Here is a 15,834-nt window from a genome sequence, read left to right as displayed (position 1 = left end):
GTTTTTTTTTTTTTTTTTTTTTTTTTTTTTTGGAATTGCTTTCTGTGGTCACGTAATGTATCTCTAACCAGAACATTCTCATCTATGTTGTCTTTGCTGGAACTGCTGCCTTCTGTGTGCTGTGGAGATAGAAGACAGGCTTTAAATCTCCTTGGTAGGAAGAGGTGCTTCCTGCCTGGAGTCTGATTTGAAAGTAGATACATCATTGTGTAAAACAGACACCCTGAGGCTTCCTGAGCAACAGCAGTAAGCACACGCTCAACAGCGCCCAGGGCAATACTGCTTAAACATGACCAGTGTGGTGTCCCATAGGTTATAGAGACAACACCAGCTGAAGAAGTGTGGGTATTGCATTCACCTTGCCATTTAGTGGGTTTGAGTTCAGATTTTCTGAATTGTTTTGAAAATATAGACATAGCTCCTTCAAATTCACATATAGCATAGGGGAAATATTTAAAACTTTATATTGTTTTGATTGCTGAGTTACTGGAAGCAAATAAACATTACATATAAATTAATAAAATTTAAATTGCCTATAAATGATACACTTTGTTTTTGTGTGTACATGTTGTATGTTTGTGTATGTCAGAGCACACATGTGTGTACCCTGTGGAGGCCAGAGGACAGCTGTAGGTGTTGTTTCTCCTTTGGTGCTGTGTATCCCGCCTTTGTCTTGTTAGTAAAGGGATCTCAAGTGGGCTCCCACGCCCCCCCTTTTTAGTGGGTGCTGGGGGTCAAACCCAGGTCCTCTTGTTTACTTGGCAAGCAATATGCCAACTGAGCTAATTCCCCCTCCATGTACCTTGTTTTTTAAGTTAAACTTTTAGTTTCATTATAGCATTTTCATACACGTGTCATTACACTTCATTCTCAATTGTTTCCCTCCAAAGCCTTCCCCCTTGTCGCCCAACCCCCAGGTTCCCTTCTCCATCCTGAGAGTCTCCCTTCTGCTTTCATAGCACATGTGTTTTATTACCCTCTTTCTCCCCTCCTTTATGGTCACTTCCTCTCCTCATAAGCTTCTATACATATATAAATATGTTATAGTATTATATATATACACATACATATATTCTATACACATATAAATATACATTTAGCCATACATAATATTAAATTTAGATTCTGTATATGAGAGAAAAGCATATAGTATTTGCCTTTCTTGTTAGAGAGTTGCTTATTAAAAATGTTGGTGAGGAGCCATTCATTGTCAGTCATATTATACTTGGTCTTGTCATTACATGTCAATGTTGTAAGTTCATAAGACAGTGGTACCAATAAAGCTTTATGTTTGTATTGCATTTTGGAGGAACAAAACACTTCATATCTCTTTTTGAGTAGGAAGGATGTTACCTCTTAGAGAAACCTGATGCTCTAAAGCGTCAATCAGAATTGGAAAGGGAGTAACTTAAATTGCATTTGACTCTAAATAACAGGGCTCAGAGGTTCTTTTTTATTCTGTAGCACAGTGTGAGGAGGAAAGCAGTGAAGTGCTGTGTGGCAGCTACATGAGGGCACAGGGGACTCCGGTTTTAGAAGGACTGTGCTGGTGATTGCTAGGGGACAGCTCTGACTTCAGGCATGACTTGTACATTCCAGGAGAGGAGGAGGAGGGAGAGTGCCAGCAGTTCACAAAAGATTGTCTTAAAATTCCCTTTGAATCAGGGAAACAGTATCTCTTCCAGTTACCCTATCCATCGGGCTTCTGCTCACCTCTGATAAGTCATATATCTTATTTATCTGTCACTGTGCAACAGTTTACCCTACTGTAGTACCTAAATTCCAACATATCTTGTCTCAGATTCTTGTGTATCAGTAACCAGCGACAGCTTAGCTGGTACCTCTGACCACAGCCCTCTTAGAAGGAGCAGACAAGGTGGATATGAGGATTTAGGACCACAATTCCACTCTAAGACTTGAAGAAGTGGAATCCAAGCTTGCTCAAATGGTTGTTGGATTCAGTTCCAGTTGGGTTGATGGACAGTTGACTTCAGTTCCTCACTGGATGTTACCACTGTTCTTCTGTTCTTTCTCATGAGGGCCTCTCCATAGGATAGGCCACAGCCTCATGCTTAGCTCATCTCAGAGGGAGCAAGAATAAGAGATGGCAGAGGGAAATGTAAGCCAAAATCTTTCAATCTTTTTAATATTGTTTTGCAGGGAGTATATGAGACGGGGTCTTACTCTCTAGCCCAGGCTAGCCTCAAATTCGTAGTGATTCTCCTGTCAGTCTCACAAGTGCTGAGATTACAGGCTTAAGTCACCATATAATGCTTGACAATCTTCTTCAAATTTTATTTTGAAAGTGACACAAGAACACTTTTCCGAGATTCTGCTTTTTATACATGCCAGTGCCTGGTAGCTGTGTAAGCCACAGACACATAGAAGTGAGGATATCTGGGAGCCATCTTAGAAGTTTTCCATCACATTGGTCTGAAGATGAATAATTTTAGTTGATTCATTACTAATACACAAAATCCTGAGCAAAAGGATGATGGGTAGTGTGTATGGTGTTAGCCGTTGCATCTCAGAGAGTAAATGAAAAGTACAGGCTGTGGAGATGATGGACTCTGAGCATTAGATGTGTCACCTAGTCAATGGGTTCAATAACATCTTTGATCTTCTGTTTCCTCAACAAAGTCGTAAAGTCATTGTCTGAATTACATGAGAACATGTAGCATAAAAGTGTGCTTTGTGGGTTCTGAGTTGACTGTAGCTCTCCTATTAGTGTGTGGTAGAGCTGAAACTACAATCCAGTTTTCCCAAGGAAACAGAAGCGATCTTCCTTAGCACGACGCGTCTCTGAATTCTGAGACTGAATGGTAGAAACCTAACATCTAGACAATTGAGTCTTTATCAATTACCATCGCTTTAAAAGGCTGTCTCAGCAGAGCAGATGTCAAGGACCTGTGCAGAGCTGTCACCACAGAGCAACTGCGCTGTAATACCTCTGTCACCACAGCAGTTGGTGAGGTGCTTCCTTTAGTTTGGAGAAACTGTTGCTTTTGTTTACCCTTTTAAGTAGAGGCTTTCTATTCGGGATCTGTCTTTGGACATTGTCACATTTTCTGCTCAAGTGCTTGGTTGACAATGCTGTATCCTGTCATTCGGTTGGTATAGAAGGCCTTTTGAATCAAAACACTTTAACCCCTCTGCCCCAAGAAAAATAGGCAACAGTATATTTGCTCTGTTGTATGTGGGGCCTTTATATCCCTTCATGGTAATCTGGCCAATGCCCCAAGTGGAAGAATCTGAGGAGATGATCAGTAGAAACCTTGACAGGGACATGCTGGAGAGCCAAACTTCATCCATTGCGGCTTTGTCACAGACACACTATTGCATGGTAGTGAAGAAGCTGATTTTGTACCGAGATGGCCTGTAGTTGTCCTTGGGTAAGTAAGCATATTCTTGTTTTTTTCCCCCATTTATAAAATAAAGACACTAATACCATTTCATAGTTGTAAGAATTAAACGGAGTAACACATATGAGTCCTTGGAGAGGCCTGGCGCATAGCAAACACTTGGTGTATTTTAGCTCTTATAGTTGTTTGAAGTGTGGCAAATTCCCAAGGTGCTAGTTTCTTACATTTAGCTAGGAATAAAGTACAAAACGTTTTAAAAAGACAAATTGATCAATTGTTTATAGTACTTCATCCTTTCATAGATAACTGAGTGGTATGCAGATTTAGTGAACAGTACCAGATTAGCCTCTTCTGATTGTATGGTCTGGAGTCCTGTAAAATGAAGGGTATTGGGGAAGCCTGGCTGGTGCTGAGCTCCATGCAGTTATCATGGAGTTCCTCTGTTTTCCAAGGTTGTCACAGCCAAGCAGGAAAAACTGGGTGGCTTACTTAAGACTATGCAGATTTCTTCTTTTACAGTTCCAAAGGTTGGATAAACCAAGTCCAGGTGCCAGGAGGCACATCCTCCCTCTGATACTCTGGCTCTCCTAGTCTCTTACTTCTCCCTAGCTTCTGGTGCTGCTTACCTATCCCCGTGTCTGTGGCTTGTAACACTTCAGTCCCTCCCTCAGTTATCCAATGCCATTCTTTCAACATGTCTAAATTTTCCTGTAGCATTTAAAAAGTTATTATTTATTATTTTTATTTTATGTGCATGCGTTTATTGCCTGCATGTAGGTAAGTGCACCCGTGTCATGGAATGCCCACAGAGGACAGAAGAGGCTGCCGGATCCCCTGGAACTGGAGTTACTGACAATTATTAGCTGCCATGTGGGTGTTAGGATTCAAGCTAAGTCCTCTGCAAGAACAACCAGTGTTCCCAACTGCTGAGCCATCCCTCCAAGCCCTCCTGTAGCATTTTTGTCTCCTCACATACAAGCCGTACTGGATTAGGGCCTCTCCTGATCTTTGCCTTAATTCGATTAGTGTAAAGACCCTATTTCCAAATAAAGTTATATTCATGTAATCATATTATAGGTACAGCTATACTTACTTATTTAGGAAAACAGCTCATCACAACACTCTATCTTAAAACTGAAGCTTAAAGCTCTAGGAAGTACTAGGTGTTTGATGAGTGCATGGAGACAGGAACTCTGAGTAACCCTGTAGTGGTGGCTAGCATGGATGATTGCCACCTAACTGGCTAGAGTCACTTTTACTCCTGGGTTCATTTATGAATTCAAGATCAAAGGCAATTTCAGAATTATCTAACCGTGATGGTTCCTGCAAAACACCAGGCGTCTGTTTCCCGTTTTGCTTTGTCCCTGTCAATTAAAGTTCTGTGGCTTGTGAATGTTGACTGAACCCTCAAGTGGAGTCACCAGGGTCAAAATTCTCTGAATTTACTGTCTTTCAAGGAGATCCATGTTTTTTTCTGTTTGGTTTCTTGGGAGGACTCACACATGGGGTCCCTTAGTAAGCCATCTAACCTGGGGAGAAGCCCAGACCGTCAGAAGAGCCAAGATGCTTCTGAAGGCAAAAGCCTGACTCACTAGCCTCTGCAGGCTTGAGCTGGATTGTGTCATGGTCCACCACTCTGCCATTTGTCCCCATGGATCCTGAAGGCTGCAGATAAAATTTTCAAAGGCTTAGCTGCCTGTAATTTAAGAATGAACTTGGTTAGAAGTCAGATCAAGTAAAGAAAATGAAAATGTCATTGCACAAGAGAAAAATGAACAATTTGGTAGAAATGCAGTATTTTTAGGGTTTTTTTTTTTTTTTTTCTTCAGTTATTTTGGTTTACTTTTTGTCTTAGCTTTGAAACTAATGCTTTTCTTTTTGGTTATAATCAAGTAATGATTAGTGTTTGGTGGCAGCGGCTTAGAAAACAGCTAGCCTGAATCGGAAAGGAGTGCTGAGGTGTGCGCATGAGGCCCTGTCACCTGTGCAGTAGCATTCCTTCTTTACAAACACATGGGCCATCTGAGGAAGTCTGGAGGAGCGAAGAGCTACAGGAAGGAAGAGAGAGCGGTTGGTCATCTCAGATCACATAGTCAAAGCCAGACGAGGCGGGCTGGGCGGATGATGGCCCAGTGGGTAAAACACTGCTTACATGTGAGGACTAGGATTCAGATCCCCAGGCATGGTGGCCTGCCTGTAATCCCAGTGCTTGGGGAGCAGAGACAAAGGATTGTCACACCAAGATGACTAGCTCCACTAGCTTATTCTGTGAGCTCTGGGTTCAAGTGAGAGATCCTGTCTCAATATGTAAGATGGAAAGTGATTGAGAAATGGCACAAGTGTGTCCCCAGATATATGCAAACACACACGCGCACACACTTTTAAAAGTAATTACACCGAATTGATGAATATTTCTCTGAGACTTTCCATTGACGTTCCTTGTAATTAACAACCTACATCTGTTTCTAAAATTATATATTTCAGTTACATAAGTGCATTCAAAAGCCTTTTGGGGGGCCAAGATTAGCAGTAATTTATATTCCATTTAGAACATAGAACTTGTTTCTCAAATTCCTCATTCACTTGGGATTCATAATCTTAGTGTTTATATTTTTAAGTTTTATGAATCTGAGGACTGGGCTAAAGGAAAATAATAAGCAAGTGTGGGGGTGGTACAGGAGAGCCTGGAAAGAGTGGGTGTGACAATGGGCAGGAATATGACATTAGAAGTCACATGTCCAAATATTTACTCAAAAGTAAGATGCTGGAATGCCCTTTTGGCCAGGCACATCACACTTCCTGTTGGACATCTGTGTCGAACTCCAGTTGATTGAATGGACTTAGACTGTTGAGTTCATGATGGTAGAGGTGACGATATAAAGAATTTAGCTTTTGTCTTAAGTTTCGCCTGTTTAAAATACTTTGGCTCAGTGCTATTGAGAGATATAAGGTATGATAGGCCACATTTTCTTCTCAGCAGGAACTTGATCTGTAGTTGGAGAACCAAGTCATTTGAAGATGTGTGAGATAAGTGATATATACAAGGCAACACTGACTAGAGTGTCCTGGCCAAGCCTCAACAGCATCTCTCTTGGATCATTGGAATCGCCTCTAATGTCTTCATTTGCTTTTGAACAGAATGTGTGGGTTATGTCTGTATATCTCTAACATTTTTAGTAACTGATTTCCTGATGTTTCTGTGTAGTACTTGACACCCTTTGTGCATGTACTTGTTAGCCAGTCATGTGATAAACACCGACTTTCTGGTAGAAAACGCCAGACTGGGATTGGGACAGACTATCTACAAGCAAATATATAAAGTTGGCCGGTACATATGTGAAAAATCTGTGCAGAATCACTAGTAATCAAAACTCACAGATCACAGTCTCATCTCTCAGACTGACCCAATCAAGAATAGATGTTAATTCTATTCTTGACGAAGCTTTATGAGAACCAGGAATGCCAATTGGTATGAACTTGCCAATGGGAACTTAAGCAGCTGGTTTCAGGATTTAAAGCACACCTCCTCTATGACCAGAGGCAGCTGTAGGGCCAGTGGACTCTAAACACATGCAATCAAGAGAGAGGAGGCTTTCTTAGAAATAACTTTAAAGTTATGAATGCAAAATTAAATGCAAAAGTAAATAGTTTGAATAAGGAAAATAATTTCTTTTCAAGTTGATAAATAGCACAAACGTCACAATTCATCACTAAATGGCAAGCTTAAGTCAGTCTGGCTCCAGGGCAGGGCTCTTAACAGCTGTGCTCTGACTGCCTCAGATTGATCATTTGTGTATGTCTTTTGATTACAAAAGACCAAAGCCTGTTTGCAGTTTCTTGTCACCTCTGCTGTGAGTCTTCTGGTCCAAACTTTGATGGCATCTCTTGGGTGATTGGGGTAGTGTTTGATTTGCTTTTGAACAGAATGTGTGCATTCGATTTATGAATGTTTTTAGTAACTGGCTTTCTGATGTTCCTGTGCAGTACTGTGTTTCTTTTATTAACTTGGTTACCATTTGATTACCTTTACTTATGAGAGTGCTTGTGTGTGTGTTGGGGGGGGTGACATGACAGCTCCACCTCACAAGAGGGGACCACAGCTCCAGGCTCTTGGGAGGGGAATGCATCTCCAGTTCACAGGAGGGGAGCACAGCTCCAGGTTCATGTCTCTCTGTCTTTTGAGACAGAGTTGTATGCAGCCCAGGCTGGCATCTAATTCTGTGTAGCAGAGGATGACCTTGACTTTTCATCTACTGCTTCCACCACCCAAGGGTTATTATTACAGGTATACACCACCAGTGCTGGGCATTGAACCCACAGCTTCATGCATGCTAGATAAGCACTCTACCCAGCACTCCTTGCCTCCTCCTTCTATTGTTAATAGTTAATATACATAAGACTTGAAGACTGATATGTACCCATGTTTGCTGCACTGCTACAGATCTGTTACATTTCTGGTTGTGTGTATTGTGTTTCTGGATGTATTCCTGACAGGGTAGAGCACCTTTTTAGTTTAGCCACTGATCAGAACTGAATCCTCTGCATACAATTCTAGATAGCTGTTGATTGAAAGAATTTTCTCCTTTTACAGACTAGCTCCTGGCTCTGTACCTTTCAAATGTTGCTTCTCCACTACACACATATTTCTGGTGCTTGGAGAGAGGTGTTTTCACTATGAAATGACCCTTGATCCAGGAGGGTAAGTTGTGATCATGGACAGTAGAAATTTTCCTAGATATTCCTACTCTGGAACAGCTATTAATTATCCCTGCAAATGGACTCAAAGCCAATAGATAAAGCTATTAATCAAAATAAAATATAGCCCTCAACTCGGGTTGTTCTGCCAGGCTCCTGGGCTACTACAACTACTTCATCGCCACCAGTGTAAGAGGAATCATGGTGAAAGGAACTTTAGAGTGGAAGAGAAGAGCAGTCACAGTGGATACAGTTGAAGGTCTTATTTTTATAAATCTTGCAAAAACATATGCTCACTAAATACCTTTTGAGGCTTGTTCTCTCATCTTGGAAGAGCATGTGATGAGCTCTGAAGCCTCTTCAGGAGGCACTCGATCTATATGCTGCTGTCTGTTATCAGCAACCACACTTCCAAAAATTTTCCTAAGGAAAGTGTATAGTAAAACCAATGATAGAAACATTTGAGTGCTTACCATATGCGGATACCCTATTAAGACTTTATTTTGATATTTTATTCTGAGTGTTTTGATTACTTTCATAATAAAATGTATTTCTATCTAAAAACAATGCTATAAAAAGTGCCATGATGCCACATGCCTGTAAGCTCAGCACTTGGGAGGTTCAATCAGAAAGATTGATTGTGAGCTCGAGGCCAGTCTGGGCTGCATTATGAAATCCTGTCTTAAAAAAGTTAGGAGGCTGAAGAGATGGCTCAGTGATTAAAGGCACTGACTGTTCTTGCAGAAGACCTGGGTTAGAATCCCAGCACCCACATAGTGGCTAACAACAATCCGTAACTCCAGTTCCAGGGCATCCGGCGCCCTCTTCCTGTCTTCTGTGGGCACTGCATGACATGGGTGCACTTACATACATGTAGGTATAACACTCATACACATAAAAATAAATTTAAAAAATAAAATGCTAAGAATAATATCTATTTAAATGAGATTTCTAATTTAGACAATGTCAAGATCACAGAGTCTTACAGGCTTCTGGGAACTTGCTCATATGAATCTACAGCAATGGTGTCAGCATGCACAAGATTTCATGAAAACTCAAACAGACAAAAACCCAGCATAGAACTGAGGAAATGGACAGCAGGTCCCAATCTTAGCCAAAGAGCTATTGGCAGCTGATTACTTCTGGGTGAGGAAGAGCTGGTCTTCTTTGAGTGAGTGATTTAGGCTGACTAGACCCTAGAGGATTAACTTGCATTAAGGTTACATCTAGGTACACTAACTTGACTCCATAGACCTTAACATAAATGACAGAATGCTTGAAATACAGTGGGTGGACTATGGGTGGATGTGGATGGGGGAGGTCATAGAAAGATGATTAAGATGTTTTGTATGAAATACACAAAAATTCAATAAAAATATACAAAAATAAACAAATGATAAAGAATAGTATCTATTTAAATGAGATTTTTAATTTAGATAATGTCAAAATCACAGTCATTTTACCTTACCTTTCACTTTACTTTTTATACGGACTTCTATTCATTAAATTTATGCACTAAGTACTTACTGAATGATGCATGATGTTCTAGATGTCCAAATCCCTATCTCCAAGAACCTCACATTCTTGTTGTGAGAGATATAAAATAAACAAGCTAACCAATAAAGTCTGTGGCATTTTAGATATTTATAAGCATCAAGGAACAACAACATAGCAGGCAAAAAGGTGAGTAGGCATGAGCTTAGGAGTAGGACTTGAGCCTTAAATGGGTCTTTCAGGGGGAAGGTGACATTAGCCTGAAGGGATGGGACAGGATTCTGGCAGTGTAGATACATGAGCTTTCTGTTGTGTGAGCTTAGAATTATTTGATCTATGTTAAGGATGTTGAGTTATGTTAATGTGACCTGAGTTAAATTTTAAAAGTATCCCTTTGGCTATTGAGTTAAGAACAGAAGAAGCCAGGATTGGAATGGGATGAGTTAGTAGGTATTCTAGTGATAGGTGGTGGGTGATAGAGATGTGGACCAGGGAGGCAGTGGGGTAGGTGGTGAGAAGGGGCAGGTTCCCTGCTGGTCTTTAGTAGTTGCATAGGTAGCTGACGCAGGGATGCCATGGCAGTCTCGCTGAGGTCTCAGGAACCAACTCTGGCCAGGTTCTGCTATTCATGATGGGGATGGTGACTTAGAGTGACTTGTTCATCTGGCATGGTAGCTTTTCTTTAGAACTGGGGAGCCAAAAAGAAATGTTTTGAAGTTTATCCCGAAATACCTAATTGCAAGGAGATAGACTAAAAAATATCATGCTTTGTTTTCTAGTTAATTGTTATAAAAAGTAACTGTAGGCTTGTGATAATTAATGTGAAGATGGAACCTTCTTTGTTTACAGGATCTTTATGTTATTGCCATTGCAATAACAGTGCTTACTGTTAGAAAAGAGAAAGAAACGGGTGGGACAGGAAAAAGACAGCACGCCTTAAAACCTAGATTTTAGGAAATCTCAAGAACTGAATATTCAATTCCCCAAATGGTTTTCTTTTCTGAAGTCTTAATGCTTGAATTAGGTTACTGTATATTAAAACAAGCTCTAACTATCAGTTTTTACTTGATGTATGTACTCTTGGAAAAGGCTATATAGTACCTGTAATTTGCTTTCATGTTGGATTGTGCCTGATCTTTTGTTGAATGGCATTGGAAATGAATTGCCACTTAAAGCAACAGAATTTCCTTTCTTGGAGTTCTTTAACGATTGGATAAAGTGGCACTGGCCATACTGAGATGTTTTGATTCAGGCCAATACAGGTCAGACTACTTGAAATTCCATACGTCCTTTGATTTAGTAAGATGAATTCATTCTGTATTCTTTTCAGAATATACCCTTCTCTGTGGAGACAGCAGGATCTGAATCAGGGGAATTATAAATGGGTTTAACAGAAGGAACATGTTTTGAAGTGCATTTTCCTTCTTTTTTTCTTTTCTTTTGAGTTGTCTTGTCAAAGGAGAAAAAAAAATAGGAGGAACATAAAAAATCTACCCTGAGCCTTTGGATAACCTACACTAGTATCTTTTTAAAATTTTTGGTGTGAAGGAATGCTTTATACATACATGCACACATACACATACACATATATAAAGAATTTTCAACCATGGTTATACTGGAAAAATATAACACATGATAACATAGAACATGCAAAAGTATATTACTGTGTGTATAGAAAAAGAATGATGGCTGTTTGGGAAAATATTGAAGCTACTTGCATAGGTGGTATTGAAACAGAGATGAAACAAGGCTTCGGGGGTTCTGAGGTCTGCTTTCATCTCAGCCTCTCATTTGCTATGTGATATTCAGAGCTAACTTTAATACTACTGTGCCCTGTTTTCTTTTATCTTCTCTTCCCACCCTGCCTCCATTTGGGAGGTCAGTAATTCCTCTAAGAATCTGAAGGCAGCCCTGAAAGCTTTTTTGTGTACAGCAAATTTGTATAAAAGTTCAGGCGTCTCATGGTTTCATGGTATCCATGTGTGGACCTCAGCTGAGTGAGTGAATGAGGATGTGTCAGAAGCAATGTGGAGGCTGCAAAGGCCCAGGGACAGTGGTTGGAGTGGCACCGTGTGAGCACCAGCTACAAAGAAAAGCTGGGAGGACAGGCCAGTGACAGACTGCTGTGTATTTGAGAGGGTGCTTTGTGGAAGGATGAGTTTACTTTGGGTTGTTTTACAGCTAGGTAGTCCTGTGCCATAGCCACTCACCACATCACTGGACACATGTGGTTAGTTAAGTGAAAATTAACTAAATAATTCAGTTCTTTACTCATAGAAAGTTTTCAAGTGATGAATGGCCAGCTCTGGCTAGTGAATACTAAATTGGACAGCAAAGATATAGAATAGTTCATCATTGTAGACAGTTCTTTTGGGCAGAGTTCTTCTAAAATTGTGGACTTTAAATGGAGTGAATTATTGAAAGGCAGATTTCAGCTCACTATGACCAAAAGCACTGTATCAATTTTATCTGCTTGGTGCCTATTCTGCTGAACTGGCTGTCTTAAAGCGTAGGGAGATTTCTGTCTTTCAGAGGATTCATGCAGAGATGATTCCTACCTATTTAGAGTGATGTGGAAGATTCGGCAGAGAACAACTATAAGATGTTTAAGTGGTAAAATGAGTCTGCAATTCAATATTTCCTTAGTAACGATGAGGACACAGACTTCAAGCCATAGGTTTCACCCTCGGATCCACAACTGGTTAGTGGAAAGACCAGATATCCTCATGAATCCTAATTCAGTACTTTTACCACAGGACTGTCTCCCCACTGTCTCATGTTTTCCCACAGAGTTCCTCGAGGTTCTTGTTGAACAGAGTGTCTCTGATTCTGGCATTTACCCATGTTCCCACTATTCCCTCCCACTGTTCTGCTATGAAAGCTAAACTGCAGCACGGTTGCCTGTGTTGGGATACATTATTCCCACTCCTGTCTCTACTATGTCTTCGCTATGGCTGTGCTCTATCAAAGTGGCATTGCCTTGCAACCTTCTTTCTGATTTCTGCCCAAGTCCCACTTCTCCTTCTGGTTGCTAAAGTACCTTACTACAGAGAGCTCTAATATACTTCTCTTTAGCATCACTACATTTTGATGAGCTTTTACAAGGTTTTATTTATTATTTTTATTTTGTGTGTATGAGTATATTGCCTGTGTGTATGTAAGTGCACCTGTGTCATGCAATGCCTATGGAGGTCAGAAGAGGGTGTTATTGGATTCTCTGAAACTGGAGTTAAGGACAATTGTTAGCTGCCATGTAGGTGCTGGGAACTGAACCTGGCTCCTCTGTAAGAGCAGCCAGTGCTCTTAATTGCTGAGCCATCTCTCCAGCCCCTTTATGAGCTTCTTACAGTTTGGGATTACTCTTTTTCTGTATCTCTTTTTCTTAGAATATAAGATCTGTGAGGCAAAGATCACATCTATATTTATTGAATAGATGAATGAATTTTTATCTTTCAAAGTGTGTGGTTCTATGCTTAACTGGTAAAGAGTTCTTAATACAGTAGACATTTATATTTCTATAAAACATAAGCATGAAGAAAAAAATGTAGGGCTGGCAAGATGGCTCCATGGGTAAAGGCACTGCTGCCAAGGCTGACAGCCTGAGTTTGATCCCCGGTACCCATATGGTAGAAGAAGAGACTTGATTCCCACAAATTGTTCTCTACACATGCATTGTGGTATGCCCACACTCACTATCCCTGACTCCCCCCAAATAAGTGAATGAATAAATGAATACATATGTAATAAGTAGCAGTGGGAAGAACCCCACCATATATAAAGAGCTTAGAAGTTACCACTTCCATCCTTATAAGAAAAAGCCATACAAGCAAAAATAGGTGACTTTCTTAGAATCATCAGCAAAACAGAGCATACTCCTTCATGTGCGCGCACACACACACACACACACGATGAATACCTAAGGGAAAAGGTGAATAGCTAAGATTTACTTCATGCACTAGAAGTAGATAGAACTTGAAGAACCTGGAGGAACTTGAATAGGAGGCTGTGTATTGACTAGCTGTAGAGTGCGACAGTCTTGAGCATGAAGGACTTAGAAGGGATCATGAACTAACATGGATTTAACTTCTAGGAATACCAAGTTTTCACAGAAAAGCTAGGAAAGACCTTCTCCTAGCTCTGGAGAGGGGAAGGAAAAAAGAGCCACTGTGAAGTCCTCCCTGAGTAGGCTTTTCAACATGGGCCTTCGAGGGAAAAAGCTTTCCCAGAATCTTAACCCTCTTAGGGAAAACACATTTCTGTACGCAGGTTCTCTCTAGATTTTCTTTACCACCCAAGAGGGGGAACTTCCTTCCTCCAGTCACCATGATGGGGCTGCTGTATGATAATGAAGGCTAGAGCTCTAAGAATGGCAGCCTTCAGATACCATGCTAGGAGAGGTCCTTAGGAAAGCCCAAAGACAGCAGGGTTGAAAGTTGAATTCTAGAATTTGAATGCTCTGACACCTCCATCTACAGCAGACATCACACAGCTTGGCTCCTAGCCAGATTAACATATAACTCACACTAAAGAACATTAACCCAGGTTCTGTTATGCAAGACATTATCTTTAACTTTTACCAAAAAAATTGAACAAATCAAGGCAAAGGAAAGCACAGTCTGGAGAAGACAAGCCAAGCCTCAGAACCAAACTGAGGCCTGAGACAAGTAAAAATTGGCCCCAAAATAACTTCAGATGACTGTGGCTTATTGTGAAGGGCTCCAATAGCAAAAGTGGACAATGTGCACAAAGAGATGGGCAATCTAGGTAAAGAGAGAAATTACCTAAGAGAAAGCCAGAAAAAGAAATGCTGGAAATCCTGCACCAAGTGTGAAAAAAATTGCCTTTGAGGGTCTCACTGGAAGACTGGACTGGCTGAGGAAGGTTGTTGTGAGCTTGGTAAAGGACTGGAGAAATCCTGACTGAAAGTCAAAGGTCCTGAGTGGAACACCCAAAAGTAATCATGCAAGAACTGTGGCACAATCTCAAGAGGCAGAACACACATGTAATTGGAATGCCAGGAGAGAAAATAAGGAAGGAGAAAGAATGGGTTGGTAACAGAAATGCTTGAAGTATTAATGACTTGGTTTCCCCAAATGTCAGGTCCAGGAACCGCAGAGAAGTGAGGACAGTGCTCCAGCTCTGTTCCTAGGTTCATAGTGTCTGTGCTCCAGGAAACAGAGAGGAAACTTTAAAAGAAGTTAGAATTGAGGCTGACCTATTCAAGAACAAGAATTAGAGGTACAGTGGGCTCCTCATAAGAAACCATGCAGGTAAAATGAAATATTTAAAGTTTGAAAGGAAAAAAAAACCCCAAACACTACACCAACCTTCATGTCTGTATCCTGAGAAATTTCATTTAAAAATCAAAGAGAAATAAACACTTCTCAGATAAGCAAAATTGAGGAACTCGTTGCCAGCAGATTTGCCCTTCACAAAATTTGAAAGAAATTTTTCATTAAAAAGGAAAATAGTGCCAGCATGCACAAGACCCATACAAACTCAAGCAGACAAAAACTCAGCATAGAACTAGGGAAATGCACATCAGACCCCAATCTTAGCTGAAGAAATATTGGCAACTGATTACTGCTGGATGAGGAAGAGCTGATCTTCCTAAAGTGAGGGACTCTAGATACGTTGGCTAGACCTCAGTGGATGAACTCGCACTGAGGAACATCTAGGGATGCTAACTTGACTCAATAGGCCTTAAGACAAATGACAGAATATATGAATTTCAGTGTGGGGGGGTATGGGGTGGCGCCAGTGGGGAAGGGGGTGTTAAGATGATTAAGACTGATTGAGATATTCTATATGAAATATACAAATTCAATAAAAATTAAAAGGAAAATGATTAGTACACAATGAAACTTCGATATACATGAACAAAAAAGTGTCAAAGAAGAAATAAATGAAAATGAAATCTTTTGTTTTTCTCCTTGTCTAAAATAAGCTGGTTTAAACAGATAATCATAAGAACATATCAGATGATTGCAGCATATGAAAAATAAATAACAATGTCATAAGAAGTGGAAAGGAAAAATTAGCAATATTCTGCTATAAAGTTCCTGCACTGCACGTGAATTGGAATCATGTTCTTTGAAGCTCAACTTAAATTAGTTTACAATGCTTACTACCAGCTCTTGTAGAACTGCTAAAGCATTATGAGAAGTATAATTGATATGCCCAAGGAATGGTGTAATGTAAAGTGCTCAAAGTAAAAAAAGAAAAAAAATGGCAGGGGGCACAAAAACATTACGATAAATGCAAAAATTGCCAGTACGGTACA

The sequence above is a fragment of the Nannospalax galili genome, unplaced genomic scaffold (assembly GCF_000622305.1).
Source record: "Nannospalax galili isolate Female #2095 unplaced genomic scaffold, S.galili_v1.0 scaffold463, whole genome shotgun sequence".
Taxonomy (NCBI): Eukaryota; Metazoa; Chordata; class Mammalia; order Rodentia; family Spalacidae; genus Nannospalax; species Nannospalax galili.
Note: the sequence above shows the minus strand (reverse complement) of the source record.